This window comes from Agelaius phoeniceus, chromosome 2 (assembly GCF_051311805.1).
Source record: "Agelaius phoeniceus isolate bAgePho1 chromosome 2, bAgePho1.hap1, whole genome shotgun sequence".
NCBI classification, from domain to species: domain Eukaryota; kingdom Metazoa; phylum Chordata; class Aves; order Passeriformes; family Icteridae; genus Agelaius; species Agelaius phoeniceus.
The window spans coordinates 52052531-52070835 of record NC_135266.1 but is presented as its reverse complement, the minus strand read 5'-3'; the positions used below and the strand labels follow the sequence as shown (position 1 = coordinate 52070835).

Genomic DNA, 18305 nt, shown 5'->3' with positions numbered 1-18305 from the left:
GCTGCTGAAGGCAATGGGAGTAATTCTGACACATGTGAAAGGAATCAGACCCATCATCAGCTATTCTGCTGAATATTCTATTGAACTGTTGCAAATGACATCCAGAGCTGAACTGAAGACAACCACATTTTATAGTGAAATAACATTGTGTTTCTGAGTGGGGCATGCTCCTTATGCCCAAATGCCAGAACTGTTTCTGAGAAAGGTTTCTTGATGTGGAAGGAAAGACGAGGTGATTGAAGGGAGCAAGGACAACAATATAACACAATTGTAAGGAGAGACAGACGAGGATATTGGGGTAAAATTGGAGCCAAAAGGTGTCATGACAAAGTAACAAAAATAATTTCCATTTTGTGCAGCACCTTTTAGTGAACATATCAACATACTTTGCAGCTTAGCTTAATTCTGTCTGTTGCTATAAATAAGTACTAGTAACCCATCCTATGAGTGGCATGTGTTAAACAGTGAGTGTCTTCCCTAAAGAGCAAGTCCACAAGAAAGTTGAATGCCCTGTTCTGACTACTTCTGACTTAGCCAATAAAATATGTTCCTCTGAAGGACATGGAAACATAAAGCAATAAAAAATGGAAGAAACAAAATGATGCAATGAGTCTGGAATACAGCCTTCACCCTAGACTTTCATGAAAGCTTGTGTTCTGTCTTTGTTGCTCTTACAGCACAGCCATAACTCCCAGCACTACTGGGATTTGACTTCTAAGGTTGCCTTTGATATTTCCCTCTGGAATACAGTGACTAGAGGAGCAGACAAGGAAGACAATTACTTCTAACTTGCACTCTTGCTTTTCTAGTAAGCAACTATCCATGAGAAAGTAATTTAATGTTAATGGTCAGGTCCTTCAATTCCAGCTCAAAATCATGGTTATCAACATGACTATGGCAGAATATGTACATCATATAGACCTCCAGAAAAGTATTTATGTTCACCAGGAATCTTATTTGTGTTCACTGGAAATACAGAGGCAGAAATTACTTCAGAAAAGCAGCGTCACTCTCTTTTCTTTCAAGGAGTTAAGGGCAAAACACTTTTCTTTCTGGATACAACTGGTAGCAGGTACAATTTCACCTCACAGTCGAGTGGCTACAGGATTCACCAGGGAGACAACAGTCTTCACTCTGCTTCAGTTTTGAGGAGGCTCAGAATAGTGAGACCAGGATTGTTATTTTGTCTTGTAAGCACAACTGGTAATCAAAGGAATCAAGAAAAATACGTTCTTCTCACCTTCTCCCAAAAAGATTTCTTTTTTAGTGAGGCAACTGTCACACAAACAATTTGTCTGTTGGCCTAAGTATTAGACTGAAGCCTGACTGGACAAGGAAAAGAACAGGAAGCTGGAGGAGAGACAAAATGTCCTGAGGTAGATCTGCTACTTATGGAAACATTTATTTTATCTTCAGCCAAAACACCTCAGGAGACCTCCTCCTTCCTCTCCACCTAATTCTTTTCCCTGTCCCATGACTACTTCAAGAGTTTCTTGCTTCCACAGTTCAATGAAACGCTGAGTCTGCTGGCTTTGTTTGAGAGGAAAGAAATTTTGACGGGGACTGGGAACAGGCATTTGTGAATGGGTGTAGGAGTATGAACCTGTTACACAAAAACAAAAGCATAACTTGATCAACATTTAACAAGCTCAGTTCAAAGATGCAAAGATGTATCACTCCCTTTTCCCAGAAAGAGGCCTGACCAGGAGGTCTGAGACTGCTGTGGGTGGGAATGTTCCCTGCCTTCCAGTTCCCTGCTTTTCTTTGGCGTTGCAAATCGTTCAGTAACTGAAATAGAGAGATGTACATAAAAAACCCCAAACAAAACATGTTTGTGAATGTTGTCATTAATGGCAGAGAGCCATTTATACATTAAATAGCTCATGATTATGAAAGTCTGCAGTGTCAGTGTCAGAGTAATGATCTAATCAATGCACTGCCTTAAAATATGTGCATATGCAGGATTCTTTGATTTCTTGTGAACCAACGAACCTCAGGGCCTTGTTGCTCTTGGGTATAAGTCCTTCATAATTTTGTTCTAAGATAACATCATTTTTCATATTGCCAGGGAAGTCCTGTTCCATAGATTGCAGTGTATTTTGGACTCACATATGGTTCCTGGTATCTTTTTCTGACTCTGTGCACAGAAAAGCATTCACTGAAAGTTATGAAGTCTACCTTAGATCCACACTTATGTCAGTAGGTAAGAGTGCTATACTGGGTCTGCCAAATGTAAGTTTTGGTTTTTTAGGGACGGAGCACTTTGGCCCATCCAGAACTCTGACTCAAAAATTGCTGGTAAAGGTATCGGGGAACAAAACTTAAAAAAATAACAAGAAAATTATAAAATGTCAGTATCAGCCTCTGGATGCTTTCACATGCAGTTTAAGGCATTTATCTATTCAATATGATGTACCTCAAACTGAAAAAATAATATATATCTATCTATAAGGCTTTTTATAGGAAAAAAAACCAGCAGAATCTGTAGGAGACAGATTAAAATGATAGCTTGAAAGGCATGCTGCCATAACAACAAAGAACTGAAAACAACACTTCTTCAGTGATGTACAGATAAAAGAAGGGTGGTGGAGTGTCAATGTGAAATGCTAAACTTTCCTTCCAAAAATAAAAACAAATGGTAAAAATCTGAACTCATTTGCATAAAAGTAAATAAATTTACTTTATTTGGTGGAATTGTTCTGAATGCGACAGAGATTAAAATCCAAATTAATGGTTTCTTCCTATGATCAGACCTCATTTAACTGTAGGAAATACAAGGGACTTAAATATGATCAAAAATTACACAGTGCAGTAAACTTTAGTAGTGAAAGAGTAGAGCAACCTGACTAGCATTTCTATCTCTGCTCCTCTGGCTTTGATGAGTATTACAGAAATAACAATCTCAAGCCTTTGTCCCAGAGAGGATAGTGTGTATGAAATCTGACTTGCCACATCTTACAGAAAATTTTCTGCATGGTGACCTTTTGCCAAAACAAATTGTATGAAGTTGCTAGCGTTTGCAGGTAGTTGGCAGTTTGCTGTCCAAAGCAAATATAAAAAACTCAATGTGCAGTGACAGTTATGAAAACTGTTGTGTCTAAACAAACTAACCAGAACACAGTTCCTGAGACACAGTGCTTTATAAATTATTTGTTTAAGGCGTAAGCTTGCGGAAAGAAGCATTGCATAACTCAGCCATAAAAATGGAAGAATCTGTGCTTAAATATGACTGCATACTTCTCCCAAATATATCTTGGAAAAAATAATGTATTTATATAAATAAATACACATGAATACAGTAATGCCTTATGCAGCATTGTTTTTTCTTGTGGAGATGATAACATGGACAAAATCACGTCCCTGACTCACACAAAGTAACATTTCACATTAACAAGGACAAGATTTTGTTGAAATTTTTGACAGGGTTTTAGTGCTTTTGGGTAGAACTAGTATTTTAATTAAAAAGAATGATGTATTGTACTGGCATAAGTCCCAGTAAGGCCTAAGTGACTTATAGACCATTTACTAGTATAACAAGTGAAGATCTCCCCAATATCCCATTTATTTTCAGCAAAAAGCTTACAATGGGTTCTCAATATTTTACTTTTCCCAAAAGTCCATCCCTAATTTTTCATAGAGAAGCAACAAGGTATAGCAGTTGGATATAAATCAGTATTTCCCACTATATTCCCAACTTCAAATGTCAGTGCTCAGTCTTAAGTGTGTCATCCAGACTCCATTTACAATTTTAAACTTCTTTCAGCTTGTGGATCTCACAGATTTTCCAAAAGCAGTATGAATCCTCCTGTCAGTATTTTTGCTGGCAACAGTCTTGGGGCTTTTATTTGCCTTTCCTGGATCAAAAGCCGAGAGCCACCTATCTCTTTACCAGTCTGTGAAGGGTTACTTCTACACACTACTAGAGGATAGTTCATCCAACCTCTTTTAAACACCCACCATAGGATGAGATTAATCACTCTCCAAAGACACCTATAATTTTCACTGTAACTGTAGATGAGTTTACTAATAAATGTATGCGAAGAAAAATCCCACCAGGAGCATCAAAACCATAAAAAGATGCCAGATGATTTTTTTTAGTACCCAGTGTTTTAAGTTGCTAAATTTACTCATTAAATAGTCTTATCTGACATTATTCATTGTTTATTCTGGTTAACATGAGAGTAAAATGTGATCATAACCATAAGGGCAGGTATGTTTATAGTAAGAGACTCAGACTATAGCACCATGCCAACAGACCTTACCTCTAGAAAAATGATACATGATCTCATTTCAAACACCTTACAGAAGAAATCAGAATACTGTTGTAGGGAGCTGCAAAAAAGATTTAACATAATTTTAAATTGGATACTTTGAACTGAGACACACCCATATATCAGTGCTATGTAGTTCAGGCACACCAGTCTGGTGGAGAAGAACCAGCAGTGATGATGTCAGGCAGTCTGCAACACTTGTCAAAGAATTCCTCCTGGCCTTTCTTTTTCAGAAATACAGATGCATTTTTTCAGATGCATCTCCCATTGTCCATCCCAGCTTTTGAATGTTCTGTGGTGGAGGAAGGTCAGGAGCTTTGAGTATTCCAATCCCACTGGGAAGGTTGTCAAACTGTCCAGAAAAATTTTTCAAATAAAATTCAGGAATAGATTAACCAACTGAGAAACCAGCAAATGAGGGACTGCTGTTTTAGGAATATTTCTGAAATCCCACTTGTTAGATTTCTACACAGGAAGAGGCAGCTTGGGGGAGAGCCACCATTTTGCATTCAGGGAAAAATGAGAAAGACATTCTGTTTATAATAGGGACCCTTACAGATACACACAGGACACTTCTTGCCAGAAAAGGGGTTTGTTGAATAGCTCCAGAGCAGACACATTTAGATACTAAGGCAACTTCTTTCTTTGAAATCAAGGCTATTCCTTTCATTTCCCCCCACATTTTTCTACTGAACTTCTAACAGAGTACCTTAGTAAGTAGATGATTCCTACTACACAAAGCCCAAGGATACCCAGAGCTTATGTAATGCAAGACAAATAATAGAGCTGAATCTAACGGAGAACTGAGGTATGCAATCTAGATTTTATCTGTCTTGTAGCCTCATCAAAATGAATTTTCAAGCTTTAAATATTTAAGGACAAAAAAGCCAAAACAAAACAAAAATCAACCCTGTAGGGAGAAATCAGTTTGAATAGTTTTTGTTTCTGTGAAACAGAAAAGAACCCAGATATCCTTATGACTTCAAAATGTCACGGAAAGATTGATGGAAAAACCCTTCAGTCTGATTCCCTAATGTCAGAGAAAAGCTGTTTCAATTGCTTTTCTGTGGGGAAAAGGGTGTCAATAACCAGTTAGGTTGATCACAGCTGGTTATGACTTATATCAGGAGTTATTATATTTATCCATTGTCAATTTTTCTAATTTGAAGAAAATTGTTTGACTTCAGGGGAGCACTACAAACTTCTTGAACTCAACGCTTTTTTTTTTTTTTGTGTGTGTATGTGTCTCTTATTTATTTATGTTTAGCACTAGCAGTTTCCACTAATCAGCTGCAGAATGCAAACAGAATTCCAGCTGGCCTTGGCAAGAGACTCTGCTGGGAAGTAACCCCAGACAGCATAACTGTGGCAATTAGGGACTCATTCATTAGTAGTGTGAAAATATAAAGGCTGATGGAGGAAAACAGACATATATAACATCCAAACTTTTGAAGGAAGGATATTTGCACTAATTTCACAGATTCCATTGCCCCAAATCAATTTATTTTAACACTGCAAGAAGATGTCTTGAACTGCAAACAGTAGTTTGTGAAATTTATTTTCTTTCTTCCTAATGAAAAAATTTACCAAGAAACCCTAAGGGGCAAACAAGGCCCACTCTTCTGGTCTATACACAGTCTTCTTCATAATTTCCATGAACATTTTATGATGAAAATTAATCCAATATCATAGGAATGCTGGACCAGCTGCTGCTGCAAATTGTTCATGCTGTGATTCAGAATTAAGCTACAACTTAGAGAAATTTGCCATTTTTGGTGGCGCTTGTGTGTACAGCTCTAAGGCTAACCCTCTAAGCCTATGTAGGAGAAAATCATTTACAGAGGACTGAGGGATAAGGTGTAACCGAGGTGCTGGAGTGAATCAGTGTCACTGAGTGCAATTTTGCTGTCAGCCATCGTTCAATAGAGCGCCTGACCGTATTCCTAAGAAGACCGTGATGGTAACCAAATGGGTTGCATTTGTAATCACTTTTATGCTTTGACTTAGGAGACTATTAATCTTGTAGACTTTAAAGAGAAGTTAAATGCAACTACTGCCAAATGTTCAACCACCAAAGACATTCATGGATTCAGATGTTTTCTGGTAGGGAACTTTATTCTAAGGGAAGGCAGTGAAGGGAATCCTACCAAGGTTGAACTATTTTCCATTGCATCCATTACTGAAAGAAAATAGCAGAAGGGAAACAACTAAGACCTGGTTAAGACCCTTTTTTATCTGAAAACCATCTTGCAGTGGTCTGAAATACCTTAAAGTAAGTTGTGGTTACACTAGCTGGCATGTAGAGCCAACAGCCCATTAGCCAGATGAAAATTGCTGCAATATGACAGATGTTTGACTCCATTTCTGCCTGGAGGCTGGTGTAAACCAGTAACATTAGTTCTTTGCCAGCTGGATAATATTCCTATACTAGGTATTATTTCTTGCTCAGGTAATTCAGTGACTGTCCATTCTTTGTTAGAAATGAAGGAAAAGAATCAGCCCAGGCAAAAGGTAATTAATCTTATTAAAACATACCAAAACACAACAACTGGAACTCATTACACTAAAACAAGGTTGAGCTTCTGGTCTCAGTTTAATTCCTTGAAGATAAATGCCCAGAAGTAAGCACTTTTATCCCTGTGGCACATTTATTAAAACTCTTAAAAGAGAATCAACAATTGAGAATCAGCAAAAAGTCCAAATAACTAATTTGAACCATGCAGAAGTATTCTAGGTCACAACTAATGAATCTGACAAGGTAGGGCATAGAAAATTGTGATCAAGTGAATTCATGCTATATTAAACAACCAGTCCACTCAGTAAGAATTACTTGGGAATATTTCTTAAGTCAACTATACTTTACTTGAAATAGCAAAATAAAACTAATAACATACAAATGTTTTTATTTATACATATTGATTTTCTGGGCAAATTCCTATATTAGTATCTTACACCTCAGTCTTTTGGTGGTCAATTACCTCGGGTAGTTACATTAAAAAGTAAAATTCTTATTTTTCACTATAACCACCCACTTCTCTATAAAAAACCAGTAACTATTATTTATCACAGTTGTCAAACTCTGCCTTTAGTATCTGCCTAGTATCTTATTTATATCACAAACACATCCAAGCAACTCAGTTAAAACAAAATGCCAGAAATGTTTTTTCTCTGAATTCTGCTGTAACAAACCAACAGAAGAAAACCTCCTCTCTCCTCCACAGGAACCATCTAGATTAAATGCTTTGTCAGCCTGATTCTAGGTGATGCAGCTCTCAAGTTAACAAAAACAATTAACTAGCATATGCACTCAAAAGTGCCTTTTGTTCACTGGTACAGAACCAGAGCCATTTTCAGACTACCAGGAACATGTGCAACTACATAAGCTGTACAATTATAAAGATGTTCTTAGGAAAGTAATATCTGAAGAGTAACAAAGCTCATAGTTTATTCGACCTGCATATAAAACCATTGAGGTATAATGCATTTATCACATTAAAAGTGCATCATTAAAATTTAAAAGCAGGTGCAGTTACTCAATAAGCTAATGGTATAGTCTGAAGACTCCACTCAAGATTGTACCGTTGAACTCCCATTTGGATAAAACAAAGAGAGAAAAACAGAGGGAAGGAATTGGAGTGACCTTGCACCAAGGTGTTAGTGCCTGAGCCTATGTTTCTGGTAGACTGTGGTTGAGCTCCACTCTGAGGATCTTTAAAGCACTGCATTTTCTCTGCTGTGAGTGGATGCATGCTACAAGTGAGCATGAAAAAAAGCAACAGCCAAACTCTGTGGAGAGGTACCTGTAGATGATTCTGCATGACAATAAGCCAAAAGCAGTCTGATGAAGGAAAATAATTAATACATATACACAGGAAAATAATAAAAATCGAAGCACGTGACAATTTTCCCCAACATCTTGAAGAACACATATATTCATAAAAGGAGCTTGTACAATTCCTGGAGAAAGTGAATAAGTGAGGGGATTTCCACTTTACATAGTACAGAAATCAGTGGCCTTCTCAAAGAAGCAGCTGCGTTTTCAAGAAGATTTGTCTTTTTTAAGAGCTCCAAGACAAATTTATTTCATTTAATTAAAAGATTAAATTCAAAATCCATTCTAATTTTGTAAAACAACCATTTGGCTTCACAGATATAAGATTCTTGTCAGATGGAACACATCACAGCTCCCTTTAGCCAGGGGTTTGCACTGTGGAAGCATGTATATAGATCACAGCTAGTTTGGCTGGGAGTTTTACATCCCCACTGTTTAAAGTTTAGGATATTCTCCTTCGCTCTGAACTTAATCTGAAAACAAATTTATCTTATTCAAATCACTTCATGGTGTAAATGGATTTGTGCACTGTAAGTGGGGAAACTGGGGCATCCACCTCCAAACTGCAGCATGAGGACATTGCTATGTAACCAAGACACTTAACTTCAGTAAGAACCATATTTGGGTGAGTTCCCATTGCAGGCAAAACTTAAGTGGATTGATTTAGATGATTGTAAAATATTTGTTGCCTCGAACCTTGGGAATAATAGGGAGTTTCTCCTTTCATGTCATATTTTTGAAGGAAAGAAAAGTAGATCTGGGCTGAAGGGACAGAAATGACACAAACTGATAGTGGTAGGCTATGTACCAGGCAGCCACATTCTTTTCAGCAAAAGAGAGCTGAAAGACTATGTTGACTTAAAAACTGCATTTCAGTTCAGCCCGTGCTCAAAGTATTTGCATCTAAATTCCCATGTGTTTTTGAGGTCTGCTTTATTTAGGATAACTGCAAGGATGTAGGCCACATAGTGCCAGGTAACATTCATGGGCTTATTCACAGATGAAGTTTATAAATAATCACAGAATCATTTAGATGGAAAAAGAACAGTAAGATCATCAAATCCAGCCAGTAACACAGCAATGCCAAGTCCACTTCTAAACTGTGTCCATAACAATTATGCCACTCAGCCATGTTTGTAAGTGCCACATCTACATGGTTTTTAAATGCCTCCAGGGATATGACTCCACCACTTCCCTAGGCAGCCTTTTCTAATGCTTTACTGCCCTTTCCATGAAGAAATTTTTCCCAATACCTCATCTAACCTCTTCTGGAACCTTGAAGCCATTTCCTCTTTTCCTATCACTTATTACTTGGGAGAAGAGACTGACCCTCAACTTGCTGCAGCTTCCAGTGGTTGTAGAGAGTGGTAAAATCTCCAATTCCCTTGGCTCATGTTCAGCCAGCTGTCAACCAGCACGTGCTGGTCCTTTTCCACCAGGCCTTTTCCAACCACTCATCCCCCAGCCTGTAGCACTGCATGGGGTTGTTGTGACCCAAGGGCAGGGCACTTGGCCTTGTTGCAACTCATACAATTGGCCTTGGCCCATGGATCCAGCCTGTTCAGATCCCTCTGCAGAACCTTCCTACCCTCCGCAGATCAACACTTCCACCCAAGTTGGTGCTGTCTGCAAACGGACTGAAGATGCACTCCATCCCCTTTTCCAGATCATTGTTAAAGATATTCACCCCAGTCCTGAGTCCTGGCAAGCCCCACTCATTACCAGCCACCAGCCACCAGCTGGATTCCATTCACCACAACTCCCTGGCCTTGGCTATCCAGCCAGTTTTTTACCCAGAAAAGAGTACACCTGTCCAAGCCATGAGTGCCCAGGTTCTCCAGGAGAATGCTTTGGGAAAAGTTGTCAAAGTCTTTAGTAAAACCTGGGTAGACAACACCTTACAGCTTTTCCCTCAGCTACTAAGTAGTTCACCTTATCATAGAAGGAGAGCAGGTCAGAGCCTGCCTTTCATGAGCACGTGCTGGCTGGACCCAGTCTCGGGGCTGTCCTGTACATACCATGTGATGGCACTCAGGATGAGCTGCTCCATGACCTTCCACGGCACTAAGGTCAAACTGGTCTGTCATTCCCTGCATCCCTTCAGGCTCTTCCTGGAGATGTGCATCACATTTTGCTATCTTCCAACTGGGACCTCCCCAGTTAGGCAGAACTTCTGGTAAATGATTGAAAGTGACTTGGTGAGCACTTAATGCCAGTTCCCTTATTACCTTTGGGTGGATCTCCTCTGGCCTCATAGACTTGTGTGGGTCTGTGTGCTGCAGCAGGTTGCTGACCATTTCGCCTTGGATTCTGTGAACTTCATTCTGCTCCCCATCCCTGTCTTCCAGGTCTGTGGGCTGGGAACCCCAAGAACAACTGGTCTGTCTAATAGTAAAGACTGAGTTAAAGAAGGTGTTAAATGCCTCAGACTTTTCCTCACCCTTCGTCACTGTATCTACTCCTGCATTCACTAAAGAATGGAGAGTCTCTTCAGCCCCCCTTTTGTTGCTCACTTCTTTATAGAAATGTTTTTAAAATGTTTCTTATGTCAGTAACCAGATTAATTACTAGCTGGGCTTCGGATCTTCTAATTTTCTCTCTGCATAATTTCACAACATCCTCATAGTCTTCCTGAGCAACCTGCCCCTTCTTCCAAAGTTCATAAACTCTCCTTTATTGTTTTCCTGTGTTCCAGACAAAGGTCTCTGTTCAGCCAGGTCAGTGTTCTTCCTTGCTGGCTGATCTTTCAGCACATGGATATGGCCTGCTCCTGCACTTTTAAGATTTCCCTCTTGAAGAATGAGGGAAACTCATTTCCTGGACTGCTTTGTTCTTCAGGACTGCCTCCCAACGGACTCTTATCAACCAGACCCCTAAACTGGCCAAAGTCGACTCTCTGTGACTGGCAGTTCTACTGACCCCCCTCCTCACATCACCCACCAGTCCTTCTCTCTTTGCAAACACCAGATCCAGTCAGGCACCCTCTCTAGTTGGCTTAGTCACCAGCTGTGTCAGGAAGTTATCTTCCACACACCTCAGGAGCCTCCTAATGAAGTGGCCAGGTCTAAAAAGAACTAAGAAACATGTTTATCTTTTGTTCATTTTTTTCAGTTGGCATATGATAAAAATAAAGAAAAATAAATGCTACGGTTGACAAAAAGGAAATGAAGAGGAAAGAGGTAAAAATAAAGAATTCTAAAATATTGCTTCAATCCTTCTGCAGATTATTGGGCATTTTGTCAGTGATCAATAAAATTTTATGACCCCCCAATATTGGCTCAAAAAGCTTTGCAATGTCTGTAAGGCATTATGAAACGTGAAAGTTTTATGAAACATCAAACTCCCACAGCTTCCAGACACACTTAAATAGTGGGGCATTGCAGTGGAAGTCAGAAGCCTCTGTAGGAAACGTGCAAGGAGCTTTTGACAAAAAGCAGCACAGCACTGTTCACTGGGTGATGGGAAAATGTGTGTCCCTCTCCTGCCTCTTCTGAAACAACTGTCCTCTGTGAGAGACTAAGGGTTTTTTGGGTCCTGTTTCTTCAAACATGCCTAAACAGGAATATGCAGAAGTAGCAAATTAAGTGCAGAAATACATTATTCATGTATATGTATGTATGTATAATGGAAATTGTCTCCTTCACTGAGCAAAGCTTTGTCTTGGAATTGATATGGATTTACACTTTCTGAATGTAGGCCACACAGCATCAGGTTATGCAGCTTTACAGCACCACCTCACAGCACAGAGAAAAAAACGGGGTGAGGCGTCACAGACTCAAATCGTACTGCTGAAAAGCAGTGTGCTAAATGCTGCTTAACTGAAACATAACCTGAAGGCCTTTAAATAAAAGGTGTAAAATTTGAGGTGTAAATTCCTTAAACATAGTTGGCATGCGTGCCCCACACAGGAAAATATCTGAGGTATACACACCTGAAGTATGCATAGCCTTACGGCGCATTGACACATATGCTCTTTCTCCGTGTAAAAGTACTATGCAAGCTTCAAACTAAATGATGCAATGCATATGAATATCTCAATAAACTTACACTTTTAAAAGAATACAGTTAACATATCTAGAAGCAGATTAATTCCCAGTATAATTAGAAGTTCAGGAATACCACTATGATTCAATATGTTTCACGTTTCTTGAATTTCGCTGGCAAAGTACATTGCAAATTGGCCCAGAGCTCATTATCAGTTTGAAAGTTGAAACTGTCATTCATTTTCTGCTGATCAAACAAGGAAACTTAGTTTGGTATGCTCTTAAGTTTTCTATCAACATAAATGAAATAGTTAATTTTTCAGTATTTATTGTTCATTATTCACTAAGGAAAATTATCTGTTTTATAATTTATCATTGATGTTCTATTTATGTATCATGAGTGGTTGTCATAGTTTGTTTTTCATCTTTCAAAAATTAAAGATGAACTAGTTCTTTTGTTGTTATCCACAAATGAAAGAAATGAAAACTTGTTCTTCAGGTTTTAAATCTATATCTTTGCACCAACAATATATTCCTCTAGAGACAAGTCACCTTCATTGTGAACTTTGCCCAGTTCCTAGTTTATTGGTTAATATATTAAATAGTATATTTAGGGGAACACTACATAACTTACTGTTTGATCCAGAAAATTTGCATTATGTTATTAATATATTTTCAATAATGTTGCATATTCAACAGTTTTAAAATATTTTCATCAATACTTCTCCAAAGTAGAAGCAAACACTTATAGACAGATACCTTTATTCCCAACTTGGATTTTTTTAAACTGCTATTCCTTTTGACTTTTGAGTCTTCTCCTTACAACAGTTAGTTTAAAAAAAAAACCAAAGCCACCAGGTGTTCAAATTCGTAAACACAGATAAATTTTGCAGCATGTACAGAAAAAGCTGATGAATATTCTTACCACAAGCTCATGTCCATATGTTTAGACACTCTCCAACAGAACTTTCTGTGTAGGAAGCTCAAGTTTGAGAATAGTGTCTTCTATGGATGACATTGCAGTGCCTATTCAGGGGCATAGGTATACTCAGGGAAATCCTCAGTGTCTTAAATTATAGATTTTCCACACAAAGTTGGCAGACATGACTCAGAAAGTGCAGAAGACCACATTCTTTCTGACAAGTAGCCAAAGGAAGGGATATCCTGAGGAACTGAAAAGGCATCATCTACAGCCATCATTAGGGAATGAAATCTTTCCTATCGTATTCAAAACAGATCCGTAGAGTACTTTGTCTACAAACTGCACTTCAACTTCCTACAACTGTACTGAAGAACATTTTTGGAAAGATGTGCAAAGTTTTCAGCTGTTTAAAGAAACTCCACATATACCTGAGTTCAGTGAAGAACAAAGATGCCAAGATCAGCTGTGATTGTGTCTTCCAGTGACCTACTTTAAATGCATGCAAGTTCTAAATTGCATCATGCCTGTCTTATGTGTGGACATCACAACCAGTGAATCCCAAGGGTAAGGTCAGCCATGTCCACCATGATTATGCTTGCTACAGCCCAACTGTCTGATAACCTGTAGTATAGCAGGGAAATGCTCAGACAGGAGAGCCTGAGTGGATCCATGTCTGAATTCCTGTAGGAAAAATTACTGGGAGATTCCATGTAATAAGAGGCCAGCCCATGTGCTTGTGTGGCTCCTTGATGTCTCAAATCACTTTTTCCATTGATGAGGTGTGAGACTGGGCAGTGATTGACAAGCACTTGGAGTAACAAATGGTATTTTGAGAATAGCATTGAGAGAATGATTTAGAAGTGTTTGACATTATATTTAAGTATGGTTGATAACTGGTGATAACAATTGGTGATGACATTACCAACATGTCTCTTTTCTTTAAGCACTCAAGATGTATAGGAGTTAGGCATGTAAATGACTTGTTTCAGGAAATACAGACAAAAGTGGACGTCTCAAGCAGAAAGTGAGTTGACCCCACAGGGAAAAACAATCTGTTAAGAACCCAAAACTCTTGGCAGGCAGCCCAGACCCATATCTTTTCTTAGATAAAATTCTTCACAATGTACAACTGAAGGGAATGTTAAAGGAAATGAAAAACCTGGATTGTGATCCTAAAGCTTTCTATTTGAGTTCCCAACTAATTGCTTATAGACATTGTCATAACAAGTCAGGACATTTACCTGGGTTCCAGTAAACAGTACAAGAGCCACAAGAATAGCATATTCATTAGTCTCTGGGGTAGTAAAATACTATTATCTTCAATTTCAGTGTGTACAGTATCATTTACAAAACAATTGTGTAGTACAGACACAAGAATAATTTTGGAAGGCGTAGAATTCCTTCTTGAAAAATCACCGTATTAACTCCCCTATGCTTAAGGAACTGGTTTGACTGGGTGTACAGAAGATATTTCACAACATGGATATTTACAAAAATAAGTTTAAAAGCTCAAGGACATAAAATTTCATACCACAAGTGTCAAATAAGTTTTAGAATATCACAACACAAGTTCCAGAGTGAGCTTAGCACAAGTTCTGTGAATGCACCAATAGCAGTGTAATCTTTCCCATAAAAATATTTGGCAACAAATGCATCCTAGCAGTCTCACAATCCCCTCGCAACACAAGGCACTATTTGGATTGGAAGTATTGTGTAGTAACTGGGGCACACCCTGTATATTTATCTGAGATTTCTACACTTCCTCACACAATAGATTTTTCTGTGCATAATTATTCAGAATTATTTACTTCAAGGGTTGCTTTTCCTTAGCTTTCAAACCGTTTTTTGTGGACTGCATATTAATAATGTTCCAAAATATACTATCTCCTCCAAAGGGATGCAGTTACAAACTATAATGAAATAGACTTACAGACTGTATTCAGCCCCAGTGGGCTGAACATGGACTCTCCTGTCCCATTTTACAGTTAAACAATGACTAGACTCCCTGCTAATGAGGTTTTGGAACCCTTTATTTTGTTTTCAAAGTAGTTGGCATTCTACAGATTTGTAGTTTTGATGATTACTATAGGCTTTTTGTATTGAAAAATATATTTTTACAGTTAAGGGATTTTTATTTCATGTATGTTAATTAGTCAGTGGTAGTATATTCTGCAGTTCAGTTTTCATAAATGTTGTCTGCAGTGGGTTTTAAACAACAGACAAAGAAGAAAATATCCTCAGTAATTTTTATGTCCATTTTAATCTGCATCATACATGTCCATTTCTAATAAAACTAATGGTTGCATCCAGTTCTACGAGTGAGAGAATCTGATGTACTTACTATCTCCTGTTTCTAAAACTCTGGAGATGAGAAGTGAGGGAGCAAGGAGTATACTTGAAATTTAAGTTGCTCTTTTGCAAATATCTGCTACTCAGATACTCTCTTTTGTTTCAGTTGGAGCTTTGTAATGTTTTTGTACTTATCCTTATAGTGACAAGTAAAGACAAATCATTGCTTCTGTTATATAAATGGGGAATTTAGGCAAAGAGAGGGATAAAGGGATTTGTTCAAGGTCACTCGAGCACTCTAAAATAATGCTGGAAAATGAATTTTTCTACTCCCAAGCTAACAAGTTATTAAATCACATTTCCTCTCAGTGTGGTATTATACTCCAATTTGAATTTGGGGGGTGGAGGGGGGTTTAGACTACTTTTGCTATTTGTAGCTGAAGGCATGTAGAAGGAAGAAGATGTTAACTATGAAAAAAAGGTCTTCTCTTAATGCTAGAGTGAAAAAAAGGTGCTATAAACAAGTTTCATTTCATAATACAGAGAAGGTAGACCTATCTCATGGCACAAAGTTTCTGTATGCAACAGAGAAATAGTAATGCCCATTCTCTCAAGGATGATATCAAAGTGTAACTGTTTACTATCTGGTATGAGGCAAATTTCCTTTCAGCCTGGCATTTAGTTATCAGTGTCAGTCTAAGTATATCAGTGATCTGTGTTCAAAACAAGGAAGTAAGTTATGGCAAAAAGATAACATGATTACTACCTAATAATGAGGTATTTAAACACAGCAGGGCTCTTGAAAATGTGTGGGTGTAAATTCACTGAGAGGAGGGGGCAGACCAGTGTTCATTACGTACCCATTCCCTCCCTTCACAAGAATGAGGAGCCACCACCAGGCTGACATATGGGCACAGTGATCCCAAAACCTAAACCCCTTTATTCTTCAGAGAATCCAAAGCTTAATCAAAGCACACGCAAACTTTCCTTGTGGTACTCAGTGACATATTTGCAACAAATATCTGGGAAACTTTGGATTTGGGAGGAGGAGAAAAGATGTGCAGCCTGGTACATTAAATATTTGAATATGTTTGCCTTTCCTTTGTCCCCTTACCTTACACATGTCATTTGTTTTCTGACAATGTGAACTTTATTTGAGGTCTTGTCAAGCCCTGCCTGTGTTTTCATAGAGAGAGAAGCATGTGGACACAAATGGGGGCTGTGGATGATTCTCAAGGGGTTGAGAGGGAGACTGTTTCTCCTCTTTTCCTTAGAGGAGAAACTACAGCCATATACTTCAGGTTTGGTTTAGTGATTTAGAGCTAACTTCTATATTTGAAGAACAAGAGGGAAAAAAAAGGAAAGAAAAATAATTTAGTTCAGTTCTATGAATAACTGGGCACTTATAATTTAACAGCCCAGTTCTGATCCGAGTAAAACAGCAATTCCCTTGAAGTTGGTGAAATGGTGCTGGATTTACCTCAGGGCAGAATTTGGCCCCCCGTTAGTGATCCAGCTATTATTAGATTTGCATTGAGAAAAATCATTGAATAAAATAATTACCTGTCTTGTCAGTGGAACTGTTCTTTTTTTTTTTTTAATGTCCTACATAAAATCCTTAGACCAAAATTTAAAAGGATGTAGAATAAATTAATTAATTGGGGAATTAATTGGGCCATGTTGCCTTTTTTAAAACTAAGCTGTGTTTTAGTTATATTTTGTTATGTGCCCAAAGGCTCCTGGGCATGGATGGCCTATAAATACAAATGGATAACAGATCATTAAGAATAAAGCTACCACAAAATAGTTTCTCTGTTTTCTCTATACAGGTCTGAGAGCAATAACAGTGGAGCAGTAGTGAAGAAACAGCTGGGGCTGTGAGAAGATGCTGTGGAGAAGATTGTTTTGCCAACAGAGATGACTATGTTTCAACTCATTGTTCTTTCCCACCTCCTCCTCCTTCAGCCTCCTCCCCAGTCCTTCACTGACTTTTCATCTTTGCTCATGGTTGGCAGCATAATGTAGCTCCCATTTCCATCCTGCTTACACTCTCTCTGATGTGATTCCTGCAGGAGCTGATCTCAGGCAGCTCCTCCTTTCAGGTTCTTCTCTTCTCTTAGGCCTGAAACCCTCCCTGTCTACTTTGCTCAACCTCAGCTCCACCCCATCCACAAGGGCTGTGTAGAGCAAAACCCCATAGATCTGCAAGCCCCATCTTTATTTTTCATGTTTCCCTCTCCTTTTTCAGCTAGATGTTTTATTGATTTTTCAGGCAGTAGGAAAATATATCTTACATTAAAAAAAAAAACTTAAAAAGAATCTTTTGACTTTACCAATTCTTGATATAAAAACCCACCTGGCATTTTGACAGCAAATGATTAAAAGCCTTTCTCAGTATTTTACAAGCAAATATGAATTTTAACAAGATAACTAAACTTACAGAAATGAAATATTCTATTGTTGTCTAATGCTAAACTAGCTGTCAAGTTTGAGACACTTGCAGTTAGTGTTAGGAATGATTAGAATGAAGATATGTTAAAAAGAAATACAGGCCAGGTTTTGCTCATGTGTTGCAGATATAAAATTCAGATTTATAGACTCTTTGGATGACACCAGCAATAAAGTGGTGATTTTGTTCTGGGGTTTTACATTCTGCTCCACAGATTAGTATATATCATGGGCCTACATTTGGGTTTTAAACGTACTAGTTCTCAAAGTACTTTCAAGCTAAGGTATGAGAGAACTTTGCTAAGAATGGGTTGTCAGGAATGCAGGCAGAATTAACTGAAAAAATTATTTTTTGCAAACTTACAAGGAGAGAAAAATTAGGCTTGAAGGGCCAGTGGGGAGAGAGAGGCAGAGAGGTCAGGAACTCAAACAGCTTTCTGTGGAGGATGTGGGAAAGGAGTGAGAGGGATGGACCACTGTTAAAACTGTATATGAAAGGAATAACGCTAATGATTAAATGTAAGGCCCTGGATGAACTGTCTGAGGTACACTGAAAAAAG

The 18305-nt window shown here is 38.3% G+C and overlaps 1 long non-coding RNA gene across 1 annotated transcript in view; it reads left to right on the top strand.

Annotated features, from left to right (window-relative positions):
• LOC143693461 (uncharacterized) overlaps positions 1 to 17566 on the top strand; it is an 85320-nt gene extending 67754 nt beyond the window's left edge. Inside the window, exon 3 of the long non-coding RNA XR_013181156.1 lies at positions 17127 to 17566. This is a non-coding gene — a long non-coding RNA (uncharacterized LOC143693461). The remainder of the gene's footprint in view (positions 1 to 17126) is intronic.
• The last annotated feature ends 739 nt before the right edge of the window (positions 17567 to 18305 follow it).